The sequence below is a fragment of the Meriones unguiculatus genome, chromosome 18 (assembly GCF_030254825.1).
Source record: "Meriones unguiculatus strain TT.TT164.6M chromosome 18, Bangor_MerUng_6.1, whole genome shotgun sequence".
NCBI classification, from domain to species: Eukaryota; Metazoa; Chordata; class Mammalia; order Rodentia; family Muridae; genus Meriones; species Meriones unguiculatus.
The window spans coordinates 6,601,845-6,614,688 of NC_083365.1; the positions used below are offsets into that span (position 1 = coordinate 6,601,845).

At 41.9% G+C, this 12,844-nt stretch overlaps 1 protein-coding gene across 9 annotated transcripts in view; it reads right to left on the reverse strand.

Moving 5' to 3' along the window:
• Window positions 1-12,844, reverse strand: part of LOC110563159 (1-phosphatidylinositol 4,5-bisphosphate phosphodiesterase beta-4) — a 368,349-nt gene that overhangs the window by 217,791 nt on the left and 137,714 nt on the right. For all 9 annotated transcript variants that reach the window (XM_060371836.1, XM_060371832.1, XM_060371834.1 and 6 more), the window contains exon 3: window positions 1,080-1,135. The gene's annotated coding sequence lies outside the window, so the exon portion shown is untranslated. The remainder of the gene's footprint in view (window positions 1-1,079; window positions 1,136-12,844) is intronic.

Below are 12,844 nucleotides of genomic sequence, written 5' to 3' on the forward strand. Positions count from 1 at the left end.
GGACCTAAAGTATTCGAAAAGTAGGCAGTCCAGAAAGCTATCACGAAGACAGAGTAGAAAGTAAACGATGAATCCACACTGACTCAAAGTCCCTAATGTTACTCAGCATCCTTAACTGGAGTGTGCCCACTAAGACAAGCTTATGAGTCACCCTTCGGGATTATAAAATAGAGTGCACTGGACTAAAAATAGGGGGGAACATTCAATAATAAATCTACTTTCTTGATATTCTTATATCATTAAAGGCTGGTCATTTGGAGACGGGTTGGGTTATGCAATTCTTCCTTCCCTTCACAGAGAGATCGGAAGAAAACCAGCCAGGGTCAGTGCCAGGAGGTGACGCATCTGGGACGGGGTGCAGAGTCTTGAAGAAGACTGATATTAAAAGCCTGCTGCACCTATCATGAAGAGCTGGTTCGTGGGAATCACTGAAAAATGATTTCTTGGCTCTTAAAGGAAGAAAGGGCAGGCAGCGTGGTGTTCTAACAGCAATCATAAAACAGTAATTTGATGGAGGGACTGGAAGAAGGCAGTTATCTTTGGCTGGGATCTGACACTAGCTTAAAGCACCAACAAGTATCCGTCTGCAAATAAAACAAATCAGCCATATAAGGACAGCTCTGGTTGTCTGGGCATTTCATGAAGGATTTATGGTAAAATTAGAAGGGTACTGAAGGAATTGACTGGCCTCACTCCTGTGGGCAGCTGCCTCAAAATAAAGGTGAGTGATCAGAGCCGGGATTTTTCACGATGGTGAGAATCTTCTAAACAAAACCTGAACCAGACTTAAAATCACAATGCTTTTCTCTCAGTGACACCAAGTGCTTTCTAAGGGCAGCCAACACTGTCACGAACAGCAAGAGCACAGCGACTGAAAGGTTATTGGCCGAGGCAGCTGCAGTATTAGTGAGAGGAAATCTTGCAAATCCCAGGGGCTTCTGCTTGCCTCTCTACCTGGGAAAACAGCCATGCACCCCTTTTAAGAGAGACTGCATGAAAAGATTTGTCTCACAGATCTCAAACCCTGAAGGGCTGCTACCAGTACAATTCTTCCTCGGGGATACAAGGTGGGCACTCACCACGCAGCTGGGAAGAACCGCAAGGATGTCTACCTGGCCAAACCCTGCTCGAGGCCCTGCAAAGAAAGCAAGAAAAGACAAGACAAAAGTCAATGTAAAGGTTTTCCAGAGTTCTTGAGTACATGAGCAGTCTTTGGTTTCAGAATCAGAAGTGAGTATATGTTTCATAAAACACATCAGAAGGCTGCATAAATTATTAATGACACTAGACTTAGACACTAAAGATTCCAAGTCATCAAACTAGAGACAGTGCCTGCTGCACGCTACATGTTTTTACTCATGCCTCTGTGATGGTACTCTCTTGCACCAAACCCCTAACTTAGTAATTAAGCAGCAAGTGAATAACAAGGATTGTCTTTTTCCCGATTAACAGGAAAACTGTCACAGATGACCTGTATTCCAAGAAATATTGCAAATGTCCTTAGCTGAACTGTCATTGGAAAAAAATATTTCCAGAGTATAGAACAGATTTACAGTGGAACTGTATTTGCAGATTTACAATGAATTGTAACTATAAGCAAAGACCTATTTCTCCATATTTTCTTTATTAATAGATTGTTCACATCAAACCTGGATTTGGCATTTGAGTTTTGATTCAGCTAATGTTTAATCTTAAGATCTTTCCAATTTGTATCAGAAAAAGGTCCCGGGAGGTATTAGAAGTACACAGGAGAGCGAGGAAGCCCATAGGTACATGGGAAGCAGGTAGAGAGGTATAAGAACCAGTGACAGGAATGGAAAAATGATGTCTACCACAGCTTGGTTTTGAAGTTCTGACCATCCCTTCTGTGGATGGAGTATTTACAGCATGGCAGGAAGGGACACCAATAAGGACTATTTCAAGAAATAGAAAACAGCAAACATGACTCTACAGGGAAAACTGTGAATGATAGTTTTATCCTTTAAAACGTAGAGGCACAGATGGCAGGAGTGAAGTACTGCAGGGCACCTGTGGCCCTGCTGTTTAGATGCACATCTCTGTTCATGTGCAAATGCATGGGGTGAACATTATCTGAATCCATGATAAGAATCCAAACTTGACAAAAGTGGAAGGGAAGAAAAAGTAAAGAAAGGAGATGGGGGGTAAGAGAGTGGAAAGATGAAATCTAATATTTTGCTCTTGTATGTCATTTTTACCAGAAGAACACCGCCTTTAAAGCTGAAATTAGGAAAGGCACGAAATCCTTCCTCAAGTGCAAGGCAACATTCCACTGAATCTGATGTACAGAACTAGATGGATAGAATGTAGGACCCGGCGCACGCGGCCTTTACTGATTGAGCGAATATTCACGAGAAGCCAGACTGTGAGCATGAAATGGGTCATGGCGGTGTATGTCAACTCGAATCAGTCAACTCGAATCAGTCAACAAACTGGGATCATTTGGGGAGCGAGGAACCCTCAACTGGGAAAACACTCCCGCCAGACTGGCCTGTGGGAAAGCCTGTGGCACATTTTCTTCATTGACGATCGATGCGGAAGAAACCAGCTCACGGTGAGTGGTGTCACGCTGGCAGGGAGGTGATCCTGGAGCTATAAGGAAGCACGTGAGCAAGACGTGGAGAACGGAGCAAGCAGCACTCTTCCGTGGCCTCTGCGTCAGGTCTCGCCTACGGGCTCCTGCCTCGAGCTCCTGCACGACTTCCTGACGGACTGTGAGGCAGACATGTAACGAAACCAGACCTTTCCTCCCCAGCTTGCTTACGGGCATGGGGTTTTGTGACAGCAACTGAAACCCTAACTAAAGCAAAGACACAGAGCCCCACATAAACTCTGGAATGATGTGCTGCATATAAAGTAAGAAGAGGAAACAGTCAAGTAGCCCCCACACGCCAGGCTCTAGAGAACACCGAGGACGCGGAAACACAGCTACCCGATCGCGGTCACGATGGTGCTACTTCCCTGACGGAGCGCACTGTATTTTTCCATATGACATTTCTGTGTGTGATTGTGGATGAACATGAGACCGTAGCTGCCAGGAGGATGAGGATCATGTGTGCTAGAAACCACCATCAGCGTCTCTGGTACTTAGCTCAGGCCCTGACACTTAACAGGAACTCAGAAAAACCCTGCTGAATGGAACAAATAATTAAGTGGTCTACCCAGAGCTGAGACATGCTGTGAAACAGCCTACGTCCTAAGAAGCTCACTGATTAACCGTCATGCCAGATCTATCATTTTGTAACTGAAGACTTATAGACTGGATGTGTATTTTCCCATCTTTTCTCTATTTTCCCTTTGACCAAGCACAGGACTGCAGCATGGGTGAAAACACCTGACATGACCCGCCCATCACAAACCATTCCAATAGGCATGACAAGACAATGTTGCCATTTGTGACTGATCCTCCTACCTGCTGGCTTTCACATTCAGATACTATAAATCTGGGCACTGAAGGGCTAACTGTGGTCTCTAGAAAAAGAAGTGCTGTAAGTATGAAGGGAGCCAGGGGAATGGACATCAGGAGTGTCCAGGTTTCTTCTCTCTGCTTCAGCCTTTCGAAAAAGAAGAAATGCTTTCCTATAAGGCAAATCCCAATATTGGATGGATCCTAATAAAACAAAACTTGCTGTAAATCAAATACTCAATGAGAAGAGACAAGCAACTCAACAAATGCTACAAGAATAAGTGGAACAAAATAAGGAATGTGGCCCGCTACCTCCCTCACGTACCAGACACAAGGTCTACCACAGACACGGACCTGCAGCACCCAGCTACTGCTCCCTCCAGCTCCTCACTCTCCCGGATTAAGTGTGCCAAGGCCACTTAGCCACGTAACCCAGAGCTAGGGAATGTAAAGGCATGCCTCTTCATCAAGGTTTCTGAGCCCAGAAGGAAGGGAGGGACTCTACCTCCCCCCTCCGCCTATCCTGTTACCACCATGCAGTGAACGCCTACCCAGAGAACTCTAGCCTGCCATCTGTCCCTCTCTCAGGCTAAAATTGCCAGCCTGAGAAGACATCCTAAGTGCTGCAAAGAAGCGTAATAGCCCCATCATCTGCCATTGGTGGGGGCTAAACACACTGAAGTACAAAACTGGGGATTCTCCACGGGAGCTGTGGGGGTCATTTTATGGATGCTTTTTCTTTGAAACTTGAAGAAATGGTAACAGCTTTGCAATTAGCAACAGAGAGTCTTTTGTCAGGTCTCCTTCATGTGTTCGTTTTCTGTGGCTTCTTAACAAATTGCTACAAACACAAAGACTTAAAACAGTTTTATTAGCTCCAGGTGTGGTCAGTCAGAAGTTCGGACACATTACAAAGCTCTATGTTTAGTGTCTTATAAAGCTGAAACCTGGCTTCCTTCCTTTCTAGAAGATCTGACCAATAATACATTTCCCCCTCTCTCGCAACCCCTCTGTGTGTGTGTATCTGAAAGAGAGAGAGAGAGAGAGAAAGAGAGAGAGAGAGAGAGAGAGAGAGAGAGAGAGAGAGAGAGAGAGAGACTGGGTTAGAATTATGCCATTGCACCTAGCGTCTGCCGTCTGCACCTCAGGCTGTAACAGAAAGCAATGTCACAGGGAAAGCCAGCTGGATGTCTTCCTTAGGGTTACTATTGTTGTTATGAAGCATCATAGCCAAAAGCAACTTGCAGGGGAAGGGATTTCTCCCATGGTTCCATATAACATTTCTTCATCATCATCATCAAAAAACAAAACAAAAACAAACAAACAACAACCCCAATGAGGGCAGAAACCTGGAGTCAAGAGCTAGTGCAGAGGCCATGGAGGCAGGCTGCTTATTGGCTTGCTCCCCATGGCTTTCTCAGCCTGCTTTCTTACAGAACCTGGGACACCAGCCCAGAAATATCCCCACCTACATGGCCTGGGCCCTTGATCACAGATAAACTACTGAAAGTTGAAGGAAGAGGTTAAATCTTTAACCATCTTCCCTTTACTTCCCCCAGTAGTGACTCCAAGCCAAAGAATGCACATGTTGCTCCAAGTTCAACACCTAGACAAGACACTGCTCTCCTCCACCTTAAATGTTCAGAAACTAGACAAGACACTGCCCTCCTCCACCTTAAATGTTCAGAAACTAGATGCCAAGGAAACCGAATTCTCTAGAAGGATGTAAACATAGAAACTGAAAGAAAAAAGCCATGAATTTACGAAGAAAAAAGAGAACAACTTTATGTGTATTTGTTTTGTTAACATAGAGTCCAAATAAAAACATGGGCTTAATGTTTTAACTAAATGAGATTATAAACCAATTTAACTACTCTTTCATTCAACTAAGTTGGTTACTGGGAGTTTCACACAGACAACATATATGCCACTAAAATAACAAAATAAAAGTATAAAGAGGGATAAAAGTATGTTCCACATACCCATTATCCCTTAGCATTTTAAATGTTTTAAATTTATAGTTATTTTATGTGTATATGTGCGAGTATATATACATATATGTATACATATATATGTATATACATGTGAGCTCACAAATGTCTATAACTTCAGTATCAAGATATTCAAAGTCTATATTTACATACATATATGTATATACATGTCATATCACAACTGTCTATAACTCCAATGTCAAGATATCTAATGTCTACTCTAAGCTCCAAGGGCCCCTTAATGCATGTGGTGCATACATACATATGGACATATGCACATACGGATATATGCACATGCAGTCATATACACCACATGCACTCAGAAGCCTTGAAGGTTAGAGTAGACACTGGATTATCACTTGAGTTATAGACACATATACGCTGGGAACTAAACCTGTGTCCTTTGGAAGTGCAGCAACTGCTTTTAACCACTGAGTCATCTTTCTGAATTTTGCCCAATACAAATCCTCTTCCATTATGCTCAGACTAAACCGATAAATTGTGAACAAATGGGAACACAGCAAAAGCTAGCCCTAGGGGAAAGGTAGAAAAGCCACTGGCTTCCTTTACCATTACAGAGGAGATCATGGACTTCCTCAACGTGGAGAAAGAAGGCCCTCAGGTCAGTATTCTTTAATCTTTTCCATTAATTACACCCAGCCCCAATGAGGGCAATATGGCTGCCAGATTCCCAGGGCCGCAGACCCCAAAGAAGCCCACCAAGCTCAGATACTAAGAGTTGGCAGTACTGAACCAGCTGCAGGATCTGTAAGGGGGAGCTCAACTCTAAACCAGAATACCTGCACTCAGGGCAAATTGCTGTGAGAGACTCCACTTTCCACCGTGCTAGGCAGATCTGTGTGTCAGGCAGCATTTGCTCCCTGACAGTAACCAAGGACTATTAGCATCCACAGGTGCTCTGCACACAGCAGTGAGAGTTGGAACTATACCTTAGTTTGGCATCTTCATTTTCTACTATTCAATCTCATTTCCTGGACTTACTGGTTATTAGCAGAAATCACAGAAACAAAAATTTATTTTGTCAGAGAAACCTCTCTTTCATCTGCTGAATTGTGATATTGCTTTTTTGTGGTTTTGTTTTTAAAGTCTCAAGCCACATAATTTGAATTAACATACCATGCAATGTAGCTACAACATTCATGTATGTCTGGGGTAACATATAAATGAAACATTCCTGGCTTCACATGATCCTCAGTAGATCCCATAGAAAATTCCAGCAGGTCTTAGTTTCAGAAGCCTGGATGCTTTCCAACCCAGGTAATTATTCTCTGCCTACCTAATTTCCCCAGGCAATTTTAATTGAAAATGGTATTATCTTTTATCCGTTACTCAGTTCTAATCTGCTCTGAAGTATCCCCGTGTCCTGCTTCTTGCCTCCACTATAAGCTCACTGAGCTGATCTCTTTTTTGAAGCTTAAATTGAAAAAAAGTTTACATTCCTAAGGGGGGAAAATATCTAAGATATATATGAGTCATTTAATGAGTCTCAAACTATTCTGCTGAATACCACTGGCAGACAGCATGAAATATCCCTTCCCTCTGACTAATCTTTTGAGGTTTCCTTTGTAGACAGAAACCTAAAGCTTTTCTTACTGAAACACACACACACACACACACACACACACCCCTCCCACAGACCAGAGAAAGGGAATGGATAAGACACTGGTATCATTTTATTCTCTTTTTGTTAAGGCCCTATTCATTGCCAAATAACCTGCTTCACAATTAGCAAAACCAAAACATACCATTTAACTTAGAAATGCTGGAAGATCACTGAGAAATGCAATAGAAATATGCATTTTGGGGACTTCCAATCAGCGTGCTCTGAAACCAATGCTGTCCAAAAGACAGAGGGAAGACCACAAATGCATGTTACATATGCAATGTTAAGTTTTCCTGTATCATTGCTACAAACATACAAAGAAGACAGAATACTACTCAGTGTTAAAGCAACACTTTGATTAACAACAAATAGAGTGAAGTTAAGGGAGTAACTGCAAAAGGATATACATTATATAATTCCATATATATGACATACTTGAAATGACAAAAATTATACAGATGGAGCACAAATTAGTGATTCTTCTTGAGAAAAAGAAAAGAAAGGGAGGTGGCCATTGATCCTAGAAAATAATAGCACTGGAGACCTATACAAGGGAAGTGGTCAGGATTTTGTGTGTGTTGGTGGGCTATAGATCTGTATAAGTAATTAAGCTATGCTGAACACACATGTAAAATTAGGAAATCTAATAAACTCAATCAATTATATATGTCATAACTGTGCTGCTGTTGTTTTCATTGATTTTATTTATTTAATCACTTTACTGCCTGACCCCAGACCCCCCCCCTGCTCTCCTCCTAGTCCTGCTCCTCAGATGCAGAGACCCACCCACAGCCAAACAATAGGCAGAGCTCCAGAAGTTTGGTTCTGTGGTTTTTCAAGCTATTACAATTGAGGAAAACTGGAAAGACTAGGAAGATGAGATACAGGCTGGGGCAAAAGCCCCACGGTAATGCACTCACTTTGTAAGGACCAAAGTTAACCTGTGAGCCCCTTGCCCAGGGACAGATACTTCCAGAAATGCTGGCGGCTATTGTTTGTGGGAGATAACAAGCCCCATCCTTTCCATTCCCTAAACAAGTTGGGCCTAAGTGCAGTGGACGTGCTTGTACAGGCAGGAAATTCATGAGGATATCTACTTACCTCTGACCGGAACTGATTGGAAATAGTGACCTTTTGGGTTTGCCTTTTTAAGCCTCTGTAAAATATATTGCCATTTTCTGGGAACCCAGGAATGGACCTGGCTTGCTTCAAATTTGGCTTAAAAATGGTAGAACTGGTCTTTCTTTCATGACTCTCAGGTTTAACAGCTCACCATGCCCAAAGCCTAAGGCTCAACCACCAGCAATACAAAAAAACAAAGGTTAAATAAAACAAGTTTAATTTCTAGAATATATTTTATTTAGCCCACTAGCTGCCAAATAATGAATGCACATGTAAATGATGTAATAATGAAGAAAGTTTATGGTTGTTTTGGTTGGATTCCAAGGCCTTGGGAATCTACTGTGGACGTTGTATGGCATCTCTCAATTCAAATAAGCCTCATTTGGAATAGTCAATAGTCAATGGTCACATGTGACTTGGCTGTCAGTACTGAGCAACAGGGTGCCCACTCCTCAGAACCCTTCAGTGGCACAGCATCTCTACTGGGACACTTCTTTCTGTCTGGAAGTCTCTTGCAGGAATGTTTCATATGTGAAAATTTAAATCCTGGACAGTCACCAAAAATGTGATGTTGCCTACAGCGTATCAACTTTACACTGGTTTGTAGTAGGGCTTTTTTGAAACTAATTTCTAGTCTCTCTAGAAACTACACACAAGTAGAGTTAGCTTCAGGAACTATGGTGTGTTAGCTGGGATCAAGGGCTGAGATTTTCACCCTTCTGAGCCTCTGTGATTCATCGTCTTTCCCTTTCCTCTCCCATTTCCCTACGATGACTGGAGTCAGGCACTGCTAACAGCGAGGAGCCTTGTGAGCTTGCTGTGTCATCCTAGGAACTGATGCAGTCACTAGGGAAAAAGAAACAAGTGATGGAGTATATGATAGAAGCTCTGGAAAATATATAGAATTAGGCCAAATCTCCCGGGAACTGAAAAGTAAAACAGGAAGCAACCGGGGCTCAGTAGAAGCTTCAGGGCTCAATCTAAGAAGACCAGGGTACTCACCATCCCCCTTACAAGGGAGAATAAAATGAGAAAACACTATTCCAAAACAGAGCCTTGGGGAGTAGAAAGAGAATGGGTCTGGGAGTGAGAGTGAGCTATCTTTGAGAATACAAGTCAATTAACCTCTCCTGGACCTAGTTTCCTTGTTTGCAAAGCAGCACAATTATCTACCAGATTCATTGTTGTAAAGTTAAATGGAATAGTACACAAGGCAAGCCTATCACAAGCCTGCTGCCTGGAGTGTTCAATTACAGCCCTCCCCCACTCCTTTACTTCTGCTGTCAAATCACTATGAGAATAGAGAAAATGATCTGTGCAAATTAAACTAAGAATAGTAACGTGGGAAGCTCAAGAGCTGTTGCTCCAGAAAAATGCCAGAGAGAGAGAGAGAGAAAGAGAGAGAGAGAGAAAACTGTTTCATTCCAATGTGATTCTAACATACTGCTAGGAATCGGGTTTCATAATCAATCTAAGTTTATAGCATCTTCAGACAGGTGTAGAGCGGAAGCACGTAAAACACATAAGGCTTATGATCCAAAATGATCTAGAAACATAGAAAAACCACAAAATCATGACCTCAAGAATCTCTACAAACATAATCTTTCAGAAGCAATAAAATGTTGTCTTCCATCCTGAAACAAACAAACAAACAAACAAAAACACGGATATGGTACAACTTACTAGAGCTTTCAAAAGCCTGAAGCTCTCTTGTTATTTAAATTTGGATTGGTGTTTATATGATTTATTTTGTTTTGCTTTGCTTTGCCACACTAACTGTCCACCATCTTTTTTATGAGAAAGTATCTCATGAGCTGGCCCACAGGATCCCAAAGCTAATTTGTTTTTTACGGATGCACTTGACCACTGTAAACTCCAAGCCAAGACCACCAAAGCAGGTAAAAAGAAGTGTCCAAATGCACAGGCAGGTAACAGTCAGCTCTAATTCAGTTTCCCATCCAGTACGGTTGTTATTAGTAGGAAACAGCAGTTGGGTTTTGTCTGGTTCAAACCCATGAAAGGTTCCAGTCTCTATCAGCATTGCTTCTGCTGATGTAGCCTGCTCAGCTGGACTTGTACTTCAAATGATATGAAACAGGTTCTGGGAGAGCATGTGAAGAGTTCCGTCACTGAGATGCTACAAGTAATCTGTGAAGCAGGACAATGTCACTATAGGAAACACAACAACTCAAATAAATCAGGAGAAGTACAAAGACGTTCTCAGCCAGGTGGGAAGCTCAGGGCGCACCAAAGCCTACACTCTGAAGCATCGATAGTTTTAATAATAAAGACAATTAATTCAAGAGAATGATTGTTATTGTGCATGCACATAATAAAAATTCATTCTTTCTAATATAGTTCTGCCGTTTTGTGAAATGTACACACTCATGTATATAAAACACCAATCAAGTGAAAAAACCATTTCCCTGTTGCCCAAACAACTTCATATTATTCCTTTGTGCCATACCCCCCACCCTAATTCCCACACAACCATTCACCTGCTTTCTCCTCCTAGATGTAAATCCTATGAGACTAATTCAAGGTTCTTTAGCCCAGCATAATGCACTGTGTAACTTATCTAACATAATAAATGGTTCCTTTCCTCTGAAAAACGGTTAACTCATTGTACTGGCTACAGCACAGGTTTGTTGTTGTTGTTCTGTGTTTGTTTGTTTGTTTGTTTTCATTTCTTCATCCAAAGATACCTACCATGCTTCTACTTTCTGATACTCATAAAAAGAACTAATGTAAATAGGAGCAAAAGGTTTGGGGTTAAGCAGACATGTCATTATTACCTGTAAGGGGCCTGTAAGGGCCCCTTTTGAATTAGATGCCCGTGTGTTTAACCAGGAGAAACCAATGACGTGTTCTCCAAGTTAGCTACACTCTTTTGAATCCCCGCCGATAGTGTCTGTATCATCACCCACTGTCCTGTGCCGGATGGAGACAGTTCCTTCTTATTTTAATCTTATGTATGTGGATGATGGCGATGCCTCTACAGGGAAAGTGATTGCTGGACAGCCATGAGGCCCTGAGTTCAGATCTTCAGCAGCCCGTGACAGTGAGGTATAGTGGTATATGTCCATAACCCCATCCTAGATGAAAAGAGGTGGGCACTGGAGGCTTCTGGCTAGACACCCAAACAGAAACAACGAGCTCCGATGCTTTACAAAACTGAAGGCCCACTAAGACAAAGCTCTGTCCTTCTAACAAGAAGAACAAGTCCGCATGGGTAACATTCCAGGTGGGCTGGCCAGTCACCTGGCCGAGGGACCAGAAGGGAGGGTGTATTTTTCCTGCACAGAAAACTCACCTCTGTGCAGTTGCTGCAGAACTGGAGAACTCTGGGTAGCCAGGACGTGCAGCGTGTGACTTTTCTTTTAAGTTCTAATAAAACTGTTCCTGAGCTTCCTCCTAAGCCCACTTTTAGGTATTAACACACTGAACAAGGACCTTAACTTCCCTAACAAGATTTAGCACCCAAGATGGGCTCCAAAAACTTGCTAGTAACATAGGTACAGTGAGAGATGCTGCCTCAAAAAACTCAGGTGAGAAGTGGTAAAAGAAGACACTCAGTGTCTACTGCTAGCCTCCACACATGCACACATGAGTGAGTGCAGGAACGCACACAAACACACGCGTGCACACACACACATCAATACATAAACCACACATATGTATACACAAAAATAGGCATCTCAACATGGTGTGAAAAGAGAGAATCATTGAGAGCTACTCAATTTCAGAGTGCTACATTTTAAAATCTCTAGCATATTCTCTCAGTTTGGGGAGATTAAACAAAGGCCTGAGTAAATCTACAGAGCTGAAACACAGAGATGACCTGTTACTAAAAGAAAAATTCTTTCTACGACTTTCCACATATATAGTCTATCTACAAATAATATTCACATACCTACAAATAATGATCACAAAATTTTTTATTAAATAGTATCTAATATGGTCAAACTTATTAGCACAGCAAACCAATAGTTAGATAACTATATATAGAACACACCAGACACATTTCATAATAATATAAGGCAGTTTTCTAAGTATTATTATAATCTAAACTCAACGCAAAGGATTATCTGGTATTTTATAAAACTGAGACTCAAAATTAACACAGCCAGCCAAAGCATATTTACAAAAATTAATGATTTGATTACATCTTAGCTATCCCACGGGCATTCCAATTTTCTGCTTTCAGGTATGACTCACCAGCACTGTGTGGTGATCGTGACTTGTTTTCTGCCACTAAGATTATTTTATAAAGTCCTTATCTACTCCCGTGGATGGAACAGGAAATTAAACGTCTTTCCATGAAAAACAGCCATTTAATTCATCCACCAAATAGTTATTCTGTTCCTAGAAAGCTAAAGGGATAGTTAGTGGCTGCTGCAACAGTAGTCCTCCAGAATGGTGCTGCTGACAAAGGAACATCTAAGCTAAAAACCTGAGGAATGCATCTTACGAAAATCCGAAAGACAGTTCAGAAGGTGCAAGGGTCAGGCAGCAGTGTATGTCCTGTAAAACTGAACGGATAAATAAAGGCAGATGTAAAAACGGAAAGGTTAAAGCCAGATCATGGGCTCTATTGGTTTAACTGGAAACCACACATGTTTCCAACAGTACAATCTCATGATTTGACTTAAGGCTTAAAGGACTTCCTTGCTGCAGCTTGAG